The sequence below is a fragment of the Somniosus microcephalus genome, chromosome 13 (genome assembly GCF_052327205.1).
Source record: "Somniosus microcephalus isolate GS21.2 chromosome 13, FLI_Smic_1.0, whole genome shotgun sequence".
In the NCBI taxonomy this organism is placed as follows: domain Eukaryota; kingdom Metazoa; phylum Chordata; class Chondrichthyes; order Squaliformes; family Somniosidae; genus Somniosus; species Somniosus microcephalus.
In genome coordinates this window covers 11,376,323-11,391,438 of record NC_140999.1, presented here as the reverse complement: position 1 = coordinate 11,391,438, position 15,116 = coordinate 11,376,323, and positions in this window count along the sequence as shown.

Sequence of the window (15,116 nt, the reverse complement as noted above, 5' to 3'; positions counted from 1 at the left end):
ACTCTCACTTGGCAACTGCCACCCAATAGATTTAAAATTGGAAGAACAGAATCTGAATGACGCAATGACAGGTCACAATTCATTTGAATTCAAAAGAGTTCAATTATTTCATTCTGTAATACAATTACATCATCATTTAGATTAATTAAAGGTTTTTCTCACCGGCTGTGGGGTTCACACAAATCCATATATAAGAATTGCCTCTATTTTGTCCAGGGCCATTGGATCTCTGAGTTGTCCTCTCTTGTGCTTCCTAAGCCTCCAAACTTGTGCTACCTACATCCTCCTCTCTGCACCTTCATTGTGCTGAAATTAAGTCTCCTACACTAACTCGCTATTTCCCAGAACCTCAATAATGTGCTCTCCTTCGCCTCCCTTCCTCCCACCATTGGCAGGCTTACCAACATCAACTTGTATTTATATAGCCCCTTTATAATGTAGTAAAATGTCCCAAGGCGCTTCACAGGAGCGTTATCAAACAAAAGTTGACACCGAGCCACATAAGAAGATATTAGAGCAGGTGACCAAAAGCTTGGTCAAAGAGATAGGTTTTAAGGAGCGGCTTAAAGGGTGAGAGAGCGGTAGAGAGGCGGAGATGTTTAGGAAGGGAATTCCAGAGCTTAGGGCCTAGACAGCTGAAGGCACGGCCGCCAACGGTGGAGCGAAGAAAATCAGGGAGGTGCAAGAGGCCAGAATTGGAGGAGCCCAGAGATCTCGGAGGGTTGTAGGGCCTGGAGGAGGCTACAGAGACATTCATCACCATTTCTTGAATTACCTCCTGCTCTCCTGTCCTACTCTTCGCAGCCTTGGTGGCATCCTGGATCAGGGGCCCTGAAACTTCACCATTTGAGAGCCTGTTTCTTATCATATCCCTTGTCATAGTGCAGGTGAGTACGATTGTTTAGTTAAATAAGGATAATAATTTCATGATGGTATAAAAACAAGGAACGAGAAAAGGTCACTTGGTTCATCAAACCTCCTTTTTCCAACAGATTATACGCATGTCCAATAATAATAATCAATAATAATCAACTTTATTGTCATTGTTAGTGCACAAGTGCAGTACAACGAAATGTAAGCTTGCGGCTCCCGAGAGTGTACATTTGATTAAGACATTTAACATACATTTGGCTTGTAACATAAACATAAACAAATAAAGTGCATTGGCAGATGTGCAGGCTTTAGAGTTTATTTGTGGAGTTCAGTAGGATGACAGCCCTGGGAAAGAAGCTGTTCCTAAATCTGGTCGTTCAGGTGCGAATGCATCTGTAGCGTCTCCCAGATGGCAGGGGGGCGAACAAACTGTGGCTGGGGTGGGTAGGGTCTTTGATGATGGTCAGTGACCTCCGTAAACAGCGTTTCTGGTAGATGTTCTCAATGGTCGGTAGCCGGGTGCCGGTAATGCGTTGGGCAATTTTGACTACCCGCTGCAGGGCTTTCCGGTCATAGGAGCTACAGCTGCCATACCACACTGTGATACAGTTCGTCAGGATGCTCTCTATTGTGCAGCGGTAAAAGTTAGAGAGGGCCTGGGGTGACAGGTTACATCCCTTCAGCCTCCTTAGGAAATATAGGCGCTGCTGGGCCTTCTTCACCAAAGAGGAGGTATTGAGGGACCAGGAGAGGTCTTCCGTGATGTGGACTCCAAGGAACTTAAAGCTGTCCACCCTTTCCACCACAGCCCCATGGATGTGGATGGGGGTGTGTCTTCCGCCTTTAGACTTCCTGAAGTCCACAATGATTTCCTTGGTTTTCTTGATGTTAAGGGCCAGGTTGTTATCGGCGCACCACTTCACGAGATGCTGGACCTCCTCCCTGTAGGCTGACTCATCGTTGTTGGTGATCTGGCCTACTACCGTGGTATCATCCGCAAACTTGATGATGGTGTTGGAACCATGAACAGCCACACAATCGTGGGTGAAGAGGGAGTAGAGGAGGGGGCATTTACAACAATTTACAACAATTGGCACAAAATCCCAAGAGAACTTATATACCACTAGGGGAAAAAAGAGAAATGGTTAAGAAATGGCGGAAATGCACGTACCTTTATATTCCTGTTAGATATGTTTCTTAAGGCTAAAGGGATCAAGGGATATGGGGAGAAGGCAGGGACAGGGTACTGAATTTGGATGATCAGCCATGATCTCATTAAATGGCGGAACAGGCTTGAGGGGCCGAATGGCCTACTCCTGCTCCTATCTTCTATGTTTCGATGTTTCGATGTGCCCTTTCCATATACTCACTGCCACCTGGCGATCCTGGATTTCCATTTCACATCTGATGTCCGAGATGGTGGCACGTGACCTGCAGGGCGCTTGCGCAGGCCTCTGGCGTGGGTAGAAAGTGGACGGAGATCCATTGATACGGACCTCCCTGCCATTTCTCACCACCGCGCATTCCGCTATTAGAGCCACAAAATCGGACAGCGTCTAGGCTTCAATTTCAGCAAGCTATTCCAATTGACAGGGATACCGTAGCCGAGCCAGATCCTGTCCTTACTTGGTGTTCGCACACGTTCTTGCCATCATAGAATCATGCAGCACAGAAGGAGGCCATCGTGCCGGCTCTTTGAAAGAGCTATCCAATTAGTCTCACTCCCCCCTTGCTCTTTCCCCATAGCCCTGCACATTTTTTCCTTTTCAAGTATTTATCCAATTCCCTTTTGAAAGTTACTACTGAATCTGCTTCCACCGCCCTTTCAGGCAGTGCATTCCAGATCACAACAACTCGCTGCGTAAAAATAACCCTCCTCATCTCCCTCTCTGGTTCTTTTGCCAATTGTCTTAAATCTGTGTCCTCTGGTTACCGACCCTCCTGCCAGTGGAAACAGTTTCTCCTTATTTACTCCTTATTTATTCTGTCAAATCCCATAGGGGACCCTGGCTGATCTTCCCCCTTCCTCGCTCAGAAGTGTGTCAGACCAGTCAGGAGACTCAGCTATTGCTAGCTTAGCACAGACAGGAGGAATCAAAGTGAAGATCTATCACATCAGGCAGCACCTTCACCCATCGAGGGGACTAATAATGGAATACCTGATGCACAGCTTGTATTGTGGGATGGGGATGTGCGAGATGTTGAATGACCTGATAGATTCAACTTTTTCTTATAGGTGTCTCCATTTTGTCTGGATTGAACACATCAAAATACCACAGACAAGGGGAGTGGGGGGGGGGGGAAGGTCGTTAATGGCAACAGAAAGGGGATTCTCAAGGAGAAGGATGTGGGCATCCAGCGTTTATTGCCCATCCCTGATTGCCCTTGAGAAGGTGGTGGTGAGCCGCCTCCTTGAACTGCTGCAGTCCGTGCGGTGAAGGTGCTCCCACAGTGCCGTTAGGGAGGGAGTTCTGCGATTTTGACCCAGCGGCGATGAAGGAACGGCCGATATACCCTTGTTTTTTTTTCTCTCTCCTGACCTGCAGCTATTGACGCCTGCTGAGTTATCTTGAACATCAAGTGCTACTCCTTCATGTGGGAACCTGGGCCACGAGTGTTGGCCAGGATCACCACAGCCGAGCCTGATGGTTGAGCATGTATATTTTTCTTTATTCATTCCTGGGATGTGGGTGTTGCTGGCGAGGCCAGCATTTATTGCCCATTCCCTAATTGCCCCTCGAGAAGGTGGTGGTGAGCCGCCTTCTTGAACCGCTGCAGTCCGTGTGGTGAAGGTGCTCCCACAGTGCTGTTAGGGAGGGAGTTCCAGGATTTTGACCCAACGACGATGAAGGAACGGCCGATATATTTCCAAGTCAGGATGGTGTGTGACTTGGAGGGGAACTTAGAGGTGGTGGTGCTCCGATGGCAATCATTGTTTTTCTACTTGGCACATTACCTTAATCAAAGGTAACTGTACATGGGGCCTTTCACCAATCTGAGTGCGGTGTGGAGGTTCAGTATGCAAGAAGCTGATAGTCATAGTGGCGGAGAATCGCTGCCACGGGTGATTCACAGAGGCGATAATTGGGCAATTATCTCACACAGTTGTAATGCAAAAACTCACTGGGCGATTAAGAGCCTGGTAGAAATGAGCACCTCATGGGTAGCAGTGTTAGCAGGAGAGTTCTCCCGGGTGTCCTGGCCGATATTTATCCCTCAACCAACATCACTGAAAATAAAACTGATGATCTGGTTGTTATCACATTGCTGTTTGTGGGCTGACTTATGAAAAACAATCAGTTTAGCGCTTCCCTCAACAGCTTGTGCCTCCACACTCTACAAATGTAAATGGAAGAAAATTATCCCTCTTTTACAAAATTATGCTACTCATTACATTTTATAAAATTTCACACAACTTTAAACACACATATTTGTGGCAGCACTTGGTGAGGTGTTAACACAGAGCGGGGGTCGAGAGAACAGACAGCAGGGCACTCCTAGGGGTTGCCAACCCTCCCAGATTGGCCTGGAGTCTCCAGGAATTGAAGATTCATCTCCTGGGCACTGGCTGTGAGCAAAACCCAGGAGAATAAATCAGAGGGAGCATTAAAAAAAATTGTTTTAAAATAAATTTTCATTGAACACTTTTGATTATTATTCATTAAAATATTGGAAATACTTTAGGAAGAAAAGTAAGGAAGTCACATATTGCTTGGAAAATAAGGATCTAAATGGGGGAGAGGAGCAGAGGGATCTCGGAGTACAAATACACAAATCACTAAAAGTTGCGCCACAGGTTAACAGGGCCGTAAAAAAAGCAAACCAAGCACTAGGGTTTATTTCTAGAGGGATAGAATTGAAAAGTAGGGAAGTTATACTAAACCTGTATCGAACCTTGGTTAGACCACACTTAGAGTACTGCGTACAGTTCTGGTCGCCATATTATAAAAAGGATATAGAGGCACTGGAGAGGGTGCAGAGAAGATTTACAAGGATCATACCAGAAATGCAAGGGTATACCTATCAGGAAAGGATGAACAGGCTGGGTCTCTTTTCTATTGAAAAAAGGCTGAGGGGCGACCTAATAGAGGTCTTTAAAATCATGAAAGGTTTTGATGGAGTGGATACAGAGAGAATGTTTCCACTTGTGGGGAAGAGCAAAACTAGAGACCATCAATATAAGATAGTCACCAAGAAATCCAATAGGGAAATCAGAAGAAACTTCTTTACCCAAAGAGTGGTGAGAATGTGGAACTCGCTGCCACAGGGAGTGGTTGAAGCGAAGAGTTTAGATGCCTTTAAAGGGAAGATGGACAAGCCCATGAGGGAGAAGGGAATCGAGGGTTATGCTGATAGATTTAGATAAGGAAAGACGGGAGGAGGCTCGAGTGGAGCATAAACGCCGGCATGGACTGGTTGGGCCGAATGGCCTGTTTCTCTGCCGTCTATCCGATGTAATCCTATGAAAGTGGGGAAAAAAGGCTGTTTGACAGTCAAGAATCATCCACTTGGTTAATGAAGAGTGTCACTTTCCAATGGCAGTGGAAGGCGGTATGCCGTGATGATGGACGTGTTGGGTGACCAATGGTGGGAGTGTGGGGCGGGGCGGTTGGAGGTCATGTGATGACACCTCCAGGAATATGTCCAACCAGGGTTGGCAACCCTAATTACTCCACTCGCATCTTCAGTTTCCAGAGAACTATTGGCAGAGGGCGGAAAGCATTGTGCTTGTCTGTCTCCTCAGGGTCTAGTGCATGCCCAGGGATGAAGATGGAGGTTAGAAAATAACTTTTCAAACAGGATAGACATACGGATTTGAGAAGTGAAATGTTTGATGCAGCTGCAACAACATTTATCCAGGACAGAGCAGTCTGCTTGATCGGCAGCCCATCCACCACCTTAACTATCCACTCCCTCCACTACCAGCGTACCGTGGCTGCAGTGTGTACCGTCTACAAGATGCAGTGCAGCAACTCGCCAAGGTTTCTTCGACAGCACCTCCCAAACCCACGACCTCTTCCACCTAGAAGGACAAGGGCAGCAGGCGCATGGGAAGACCACCACCTCCAAGTTCCTCTCCAAGTCACAAACCATCCGGACTTGGAAGCATATTGGCCGTTCCTTCATCGTCGCTGGGTCAAAATCTTGGAACTCCCTCCCTAACAGCACTGTGGGAGCACCTTCACCACACGGACGGCAGCAGTTCAAGATGAAGGCCCACCACCACCTCCTCGAGGGCTACTAAGGCTGGGCAACTGCATTGATTTGAAAGGACATGTATATTTACCAAGTGTATTGTCACTGGAGAGGCCATCTCTCTTCAGAGTACAAACCTCAATGAGCATTTGCTCATTGTATTAAACACTCTACTGCAATAAAGACAGGAGCTATACCGACACAAGAAGAATTCCAGGTTTGAGCCTTAGGCTAAGCTGAGTTAGCTGAAGATCTTTAATTTGCGGGGTGCTACGGGGTTGGGGGGGGGCTTTGCAGTTGGCCTCAGTGGTCCTTGAGCTGGAGAGAGAGGAGAAGATAATCAGGCAGGGTTCCCGATTGCTATTCAGTTACCTCTTCCCCTGCTGAAAGGTGCTCGCCAAACAATATGGGGCTTGACTGAGCCAGACCCCAGCATCACATAACAACAACAAGTTGCATTTGTATAGCGCCTTTAATGTAGTAAAACACCCCAAGGCACTTCACAGGAGCGTAATCAGACACAAGTTGACACCGAGCCAAAGAAGGAGCTATTGGGACAGGTGACCAAAGAGGTAAGTTTTAAGAACCATCTTAAAGGAGGAGGGAGAGGTAGAGAGGCGGAGAGGTTTAGGGAGGGAATTCCACCGCTTACAGACTAGACAGCTGAAGGCACGGCCGCCAATGGTGGGGCGAAAAGAGTGGGGGATGCATAAGAGGCCAGAGTTGGAGGTACGCAGTGTTCTAGGAGGGTTGTAGAGCTGGAGGAGGTTACAGAGACAAGGAGGGGTGAGGCCTTGGAGGGATTTGAACACGAGAATGAGAATTATAAAATCGAGGTGTTGCTAGACTGGGAGCCAATTAAGGTCAGCAGGCACAGGAGTGATGGGAGTGCGGGTCTGTGTTGCCTGATAACACTCGTTAGGCCCACTTAGGAAGAGTGACCATTTTAAAAAGAGTTAGAGAAGGGCTTGTATTTCTATCGCACCTATCAACAAACCTCAGGACGTCCCAAAGTGCTTTACAGCCAATGAAGTACAGCAATCCCGCCCCAGCCGCAGTTTTGCCATATGCGGATTTCAAGTATACACGGTTTCCTCTCTGCGACAACTTTTGCCAACTGCAGCAGTGGATTTTGCATATACGCAGTTTTTAATTTAGGATTAAGGTAAATAACATGATTTTATTGCTTTTGTATTCTTTTTTATTGTGTTATTTGAACATTTATACTGTGTTTGCCAACCGCGGTTTTACTAACCACGGGGGTTTTCAGGGACGTATCCCCTGCGGTTGGGGAGGGATTCCTGTACTTTTGAAGTGTAGTCACTGTTGTAATGTAGGAAACGCATCATCGAATTTGTGCACAGCAAGCTCCCACAAACAGCAATGTGATAATGACCTGATAATCTGGGGTGTTTTTTAAGTGATGTTGATTGATATTGGCCAGGACGCCAGGTTCTTTGAAATAGTACCAGGGGATCTTTTACACCCACCTGGGAGATCAGACAGGGCCTCGGTTTACTGTCTGATCTGAAAGACGGCACCTCCGACAGTGCAGCACTCCCTCAGTACTAGAGTGTCAGCCTAGATTTTTGTGCTCGAGTCTCTGGAGTGGGACTATGAACCCACAACCTTGTGACTTCAGAGTGTGAGCATGCTGCCCACTGAGCCACGGCTGACACTCGGCTTTTTTTTAGGTTTTAGGTGACATTTTAGGTGAAGTGCCCGAGGGCTGTCTGCCCCTGTGGAACCATAACTCAACCAGGAAGGAGGCTGGACGAAGGGTAATGAGGGAAAAAAAACTTCCCTATTAGTTGCACTTCTTTTTTTAACCACAAGAGGACTCCTGTGAGCAAGTTTACACTCAATTGAAGGCCCTGCTATCAGTTGGCTTGTCCAGTAGGAGGCTAGTTAGAGGAAAAATAACACAGTGCAGTCCACAGAACCTAGAAAGCACCTTCACCAAGGAACTCAAGCTGAAACTGTACAATCAGCAAAGGTGTTCATGGATTGAGTTTCCTTGTAAGCTATCTCTTTTTAAAAAAAAATTTCCATTGCACCTTATGAATGTCAGTCAGAAACATCTCAAAGTGCTATGGATTATTTTAGAGTACAGATTGTTGTTATGCAGGCATACTGTACATGGCAGCCATTCTGCACGTTGCAAGATCGCAGAATCACCAGTGAAGTGAGACGAATGACCGCTTAATCTTTTTTTGGTGGTGATCTGTGAGGGAAGAATGTAGGGGAACGGTATGAGGGAAGCGGTATGAGGCCTGGACTAATGATCCGGGGACGTGAGTTCACATCTCACTACGGCAGCTGGGGAATTCAAATTCACTTAATTAAATAAATCTGGAATAAAAAGCTGGTATCAGTAATGGTGACCATGAAACTATTGGATTGTTGTAAAAACCCATCTGGTTCACTAATGTCCTTTAGGGAAGGAAATCTGCCGTCCTTACCTGGTCTGGCCTATACGTGACTCCAGACCCACAGCAATGTGGTTGACTCTTAGCTGCCCTCTGAGGTGGCCTAGCGAGACACTCAGTTGTAACAAACCGCTACGAGAAACAATAATAAGAATAAAACCGGACAGACCACCCAGCATCAACCTAGGCACCGGCTTCGGACACAATGGCACACCCAGCCCAGTTGACCCTGCAAAGTCCTCCTCACCAACATCTGGGGACTTGTGCCAAAACTGGGAGAGCTGTCCCACAGGCTAGTCAAGCAACAGCCTGACATAGTCGTACTCACATAATCATACCTTTCAGCCAATGTCCCAAACTCCTCCATCACCATCCCTGGGTATGTCCTGTCCCACCGGCAGGACAGACTCACCAGGGGTGGCGGCACAGTGGTATACAGTCGGGAAGGAGTGGCCCTGGGAGTCCTCAACATTGACTCCAGACCCCATGAAGTCTCATGGCTTCAGGTCAAGCATGGGCAAGGAAACCTCCTGCTGATTACCACCTCAACTGATGAATCAGCACTCCTCCATGTTGAACGCCACTTGGAGGAAGCACTGAGAGTAGCAAGGGCACAGAATGTACTCTGGGTGGGGGACTTCAATGTCCATCACCAAGAGTGGCTCGGTAGCACCACTACTGGCCGGGCTGGCCAAGTCCTGAAGGACATAACTGCCAGTCTGGGCCTGCGGCAGGTGGTGAGAGAACCAACACGAGGGAAAAGCCTACTTGACCTCATCCGCACCAATCTACCTGTCGCAGGTGCATCTGTCCACGACAGCATTGGTGGCAGTGCCCACCACACAGTCCTTGTGGAGACAAAATCCCATCTTCACACTGAGAACACCCTCCATCATGTTGTGTGGCACTTCCGTGCTAAACGGGATAGATTCAGAACAGATCTAGCGGCTCAAAACTGGGCATCCACGAGGCGCTGTGGGCCATCAGCAGCAGCAGAATTGTATTCCACCACAATCTGTAACCTCATGGCCCGGCATATCCCTCACTCTACCATTACCACCAAGCCAGGGGACCAACCCTGGTTCAATGAGGAGTGTAGGAGCAGCACCAGGTGTACCTAAAAATGAGGTGCCAACCTTGGGAAGCTGCAACACAGGACTACATGCATGCTAAACAGCAGAAGCAGCATGCTATAGATAGAGCTAAGCGATCCCACAACCAATGGATCAGATCAAAGCTCTGCAGTCCTACCACATCCAGTCGTGAATGGTGGTGGACAATTAAACAACTAACGGGAGGAGGAGGCTCCATGAATATCCCCATCCTCAATGATGGCGGAGCCCAGCACATGAGTGCAAAAGACAAGACTGAAGTATTTCCAACCATCTTCAGCCAGAAGTGCCGAGTGGATGATCCATCTCGGCCTCCGCCTGAGGTCCCCACCATCACAGAAGCCAGTCTTCAGCCTACTCGATTCACTCCACGTGATATCAAGAAACGGCTGAGCGCACTGGATACAGCAAAGGCTATGGGCCCTGACAACATCCCGCTGTCGTGCTGAAGACTTGTGCTCCAGAACTAGCTGCGCCTCTAGCCAAGCTGTTCCAGTACAGCTACAAGACTGGCATCTATCCGACAATGTGAAAAACTGCCCAGGTATGTCCTGTCAACAAGAAGCAAGACAAATCCAACCCGGCCAATTACCGTCCCATCAGTCTACTCTCAATCATCAGCAAAGTGATGGAAGGTGTTGTCGACAGAGCTATCAAGCAGCACGTCATAGAATTATAGAATCATAGAATGGCTACAGCACGGAAGAAGGCCATTTGGCCCGTCGAGCCCGTGCCGGCTCTCTGCAAGAGCACTTCAGCTAGTCCCACTCCCCCGCCCTTTCCCCGTAGCCCTGCTAATTTCTTTCCTTTAGGTACTTATCCAACTCCCTTTTGAAAGCTGTGATTGAGTCTGCCTCCACCACCCTTTCAGGCAGTGCATTCCAGATCTTAAACACTCGCTGCATAAAAAAGCTTTTTCTTACGTCGCCTTTGGTTCTTTTGCCAATCACCTTAAAACTGTGTCCTCTGGTTCTCGACCTTTCCGCCAATGGGAACAGTTTCTCTCTATCTACTCTGTCCGGACCCCTCATGATTTTGAACACCTCGATCAAATCTCCTCTCAACCTTCTCTGCTCCAAGGAGAACAACCCCAGCTTCTCCAGTCTATCAACATAACTGAAGTCCCTCATTCCTGGAATCATTCTCGTAAATCTTTTCTGCACCCTCTCTAAGGCCTTCACATCCTTCCTAAAGTGCGGTGCCCAGAATGGGACACAGTACTTCAATTGGGGCTGAACCAGTGTTTTATAAAGGTTCATCATAATTTCCACACTTTTGTACTCTATACCTCTATTTATAAAGCCCAGAATCCTGTAAGCTTTTTTAACCACTTGCTCAACCTGCCCTGCCACCTTCAACGATTTGTGCACACATACCCCCAGGTCTCTCTGTTCCTGCCCCCCCTTTAGGATTGTACCCTTTAGTTTATTTTGCCTCTCCTCGTTCTTCCTACCAAAATGCATCACTTTGTACTTTTCTGCATTTTCATCTGCCACGTGTCCGCCCATTCCACCAGCCTGTCTATGTCTTCCTGAAGTCTATCACTATCCTCCTCACTGTTCACTATACTTCCAAGTTTTGTGTCATCTGCAAATTTTGAAATTGTGCCCTGTACACCCAAGTCCAAGTCATTAAAATATATCAAGAAAAGCAGTGGTCCTAGTACCGACCCCTGGGGAACACCACTGTACACCTTCCTCCAGCCCGAAAAACAACCGTTCACTCCTACTCTCTGTTTCCTGTCACTTAGCCAATTTTGTATCCAGGCTGCCACTGTCCCTTTTATTCCATGGGCTTCAACTTTGCTGGCAAGTCTATTATGTGGTACTTTATCAAACGCCTTTTGGAAATCCATGTACACCACGTCAACCCCATTGCTCTCATCAACCCTCTCTGTTACCTCATCAAAGAACTCAATCAAGTTAGTTAAACACGATTTACCTTTAATGAATCTATGCTGGCTTTCCTTAATTAATCCACACTTGTCCAAGCGACTATTAATTTTGTCCCTGATTACTGTTTCTAAAAGCTTCCCCACTACTGAGGTTAAACTGACTGGCCTGGGTTTATCTTCACACCCTTTTTTGAACAATGGTGTAACATTTGCAATTCTCCAGTCCTCTGGCACCGCCCCCGTATCTAAGGAGGATTGGAATATTATGGCCAGTACCTCTGCGATCTCCTCCCTCAGTTCCCTCAGCATCCTAGGATGCATCCCATCCGCTCCTGGTGATTTATACGAACATACGAATTAGGAGCAGGAGTCGGCCACTCGGCCCTTCGAGCCTGCTCCGCCATTCAATAAGATCATGGCTGATCCGATTACTCCACATTCCCGCCTACTCCCGATAACTTTTCACCCCCTTGCTAACCAAGAATCTATCTACCTCTGCCTTAAAAATATTCAAAGACTCTGCTTCCACCGCCCTCTGAGGAAGAGAGTTCCAAAGACTCACGACCCTCTGAGAAATAATTTCTCCTCATCTCTGTCTTAAATGGGTGACCCCTTATTTTTAAACAGTGACCCCTAGTTCTAGATTCTCCCACAAGAGGAAACATCCTCTCCACATCCACCCTGTCCAGACCCCTCAGGATCTTATATGTTTCAATCAAGTCACCTCTTACTCTTCTAAACTCCAGCGGATACAAGCCTAGCCTGTCCAACCTTTCCTCATAAGACAACCCGCCCATTCCAGGTATTAGTCTAGTAAACCTTCTCTGAACTGCTTCCATCGCATTTACATCCTTCCTTAAATAAGGAGACCAATACTGTACACAGTACTCCAGATGTGGTCTCACCAATGCCCCGTATAACTGAAGCATAACCTCCCTACTTTTGTATTCAATTCCCCTCGCAATAAATATCTACTTTAAGTACAGCCAGCCTTTCTAATACCTCCTCTTTATCAATTTTTATCCTATCAAGTATTTCCACTACCTCCTCCTTTACTGTGTCTATGGCAGCATCCTCTTCCTTGGTGAAGACAGATGCAAAGTACTCATTTAGTATCTCAGCCATACCCGCTGCCTCCATGCAGATGTCTCCTTTTTGGTCCCTAATCGGCCCCACCCCTCCTCTTACTAATCTTTTACTCTTTATATGCCTATAGAAGACTTTTGGATTACCTTTTATGTTGGCTGCCATTCTATTCTCATACCCTCTCTTTGCCCCTCTTATTTTCTTTTTCACTTCTCCCCTGACCTTTCTATATATAGCCTGATTCTCAGATGTATTTGCAACCTGACATCTGTCATATGCACTCTTTTTCTGCTTCATCACATTCTCTATCTCTTTCGTTATCCAGGGAGCCCTGACTTTAGTTGCCCTGCCTTTCCCCCTAGTGGGAATGTACCCCAACTGTACCTGAACTATTTCCTCTTTAAAGGCAGCCCATTGTTCCACTACAGTTTTGCCTGCCAATCTTTGATTCCAGTTTACCCGGGCCAGATCCATCCTCATCCCACTGAAATTGGCCTTCCCCCAGTTAAAACATTTTACTCTAGATTGCTCCCTGTCCTTTTCCATAGCTAATCTAAACCTTATGATACTATGATCACTATTCCCTAAATGTTCACCTCCTGACACTTGCTCCACTTGACCTACCTCATTCCCCAGAACCAGATCCAGCAATGCCTCCCCCCTCATTGGGCCAGAAACATACTGATCAAGCAAGTTCTCCTGAACACAGAAATTCTTCCCCTTCTCTGCCCTTAACACTATTACGATCCCAGTCTATATTAGGATAGTTGAAGTCCCCCATTATCACTACTCTATAGTTCTTGCACCTCTCAGTAATTTCTCTGCAAAGTTGCTCCTCCATATCTTTCCCACTATTTGGTGGTCTATAGAATCCACCCAGTAGTGTAATGGCACCTCTATTATTTCTTAACTCTAGCCATATAGATTCTGTCCTTGACCCCTCCAGGACCTCCTCTCTCTCCAGCGCTGTAACATTCTCCTTAACCAATACTGCCACACCACCTCCTATCTTTCCTGAACACTTTATAACCAGGAATATTTAATACCCAATCCTGCTTTTTTTGAGCCAGGTCTCAGTTATTGCCACAACATCATATTCCCATGTGGCTATTTGTGCCTGCAGCTCACTTACCTTGTTTACTACGCTTCGTGTGTTCACATACATACACTGTAAACCCATCTTAGACCATCCTGGATTCTCTCTTAGTTTGACCCCACCTAATACCTTACTATTCTTACTTTAGTGCTCTCTGCCTCTCCCAATCCTTTGAGCAATTTATTTCCCCTTTCTAATGTTACATCCTGGTGCCCAGCCCCCTGCCAAATTAGTTTAAACCCTCCCCAACAGCACTAGCAAACCTTCCCGCGAGGATATTGGTTCCGGCCCTGTTGAGGTGCAAACTGTCCGGCCTGCACAGGTCCCACCTCCCCCAGAACCGGTCCCAATACCCCAGGAATCTAAAGCCCTCCCTCCTGCACCATCTCTCCAGCCACGCATTCATCTGCTCTATCCTCCTATTTCTATGCTCACTTGCGCGTGGCACCAAGTGTAATCTGGAAATTACTACCTTTGAGGTCCTGCTTTTAAATCTCTTTCCTAGCTCCCTAAAATCTGCCTGCAGGACCTCATCCCTCTTTCTACCTATGTCGTTGGTACCAATATGGACCACAACCTCTGGCTGTTCACCCTCCCCCCTCAGAATGTTCTGCAGCCGCTCAGTGACATCCTTGACCATGGCACCAGGGAGGCAACATACCATCCTGGAGTCACGTCTGCGGCTGCAGAAACACCTGTCTGTTCCCCTAACTATCGAAACCCCGACTACTATTGCTTTATTATTATTCTTCCTCCACTTACCAATAACCTACTCACTGATGCTTAGTTTGGGTTCCACCAGGAACACTCGGCTCCAGACATCATTACAGCCTTGGTCCAAACATGTACAAAAGAGCTGAATTCCAGAGGTGAGGTGAGAGTGACTGCTCTTGACATCAAGGCAGCATTTGACCGAGTGTAGCAACAATGAGCCCTAGTAAAATTGAAGTCAATGGGAATCGGGGGGAAAGCTCTCCACTGGCTGGAGTCATACCTAGCGCAAAGGAAGATGGTTGTGGTTGTTGGAGGTCAATCAACTCAGCCCCAGGACATCGCTGCAGGAGTTCCTCAGGGCAGTCTCCTAGGCCCAACCATCTTCAGCTGCTTCATCAATGAACTTCCCTCCAGCATAAGGTCAGAAATGGGGATGTTCGCTGATAATTGTGTTCAGTTCCATTCGCAACTCCTCAGAAAATGGAGCAGTCCATGCGCACATATAGGGAATGGTAGCATAGTGGTTATGTTACTGGACTAGTAATTCAGAGGCCTGGACTAATAATCCGGAAGCAAGAATTCAAATCCCACCACAGCAGCTGGGGGAATTTAATTCAATTAATTAAATAAATCTGGAATAAAAAGCTAGTATCAGTATTGGTGACCATGAAACTACCGGATTGTCGTAAAAACCCATCTGGTTCGCTAATGTCCTT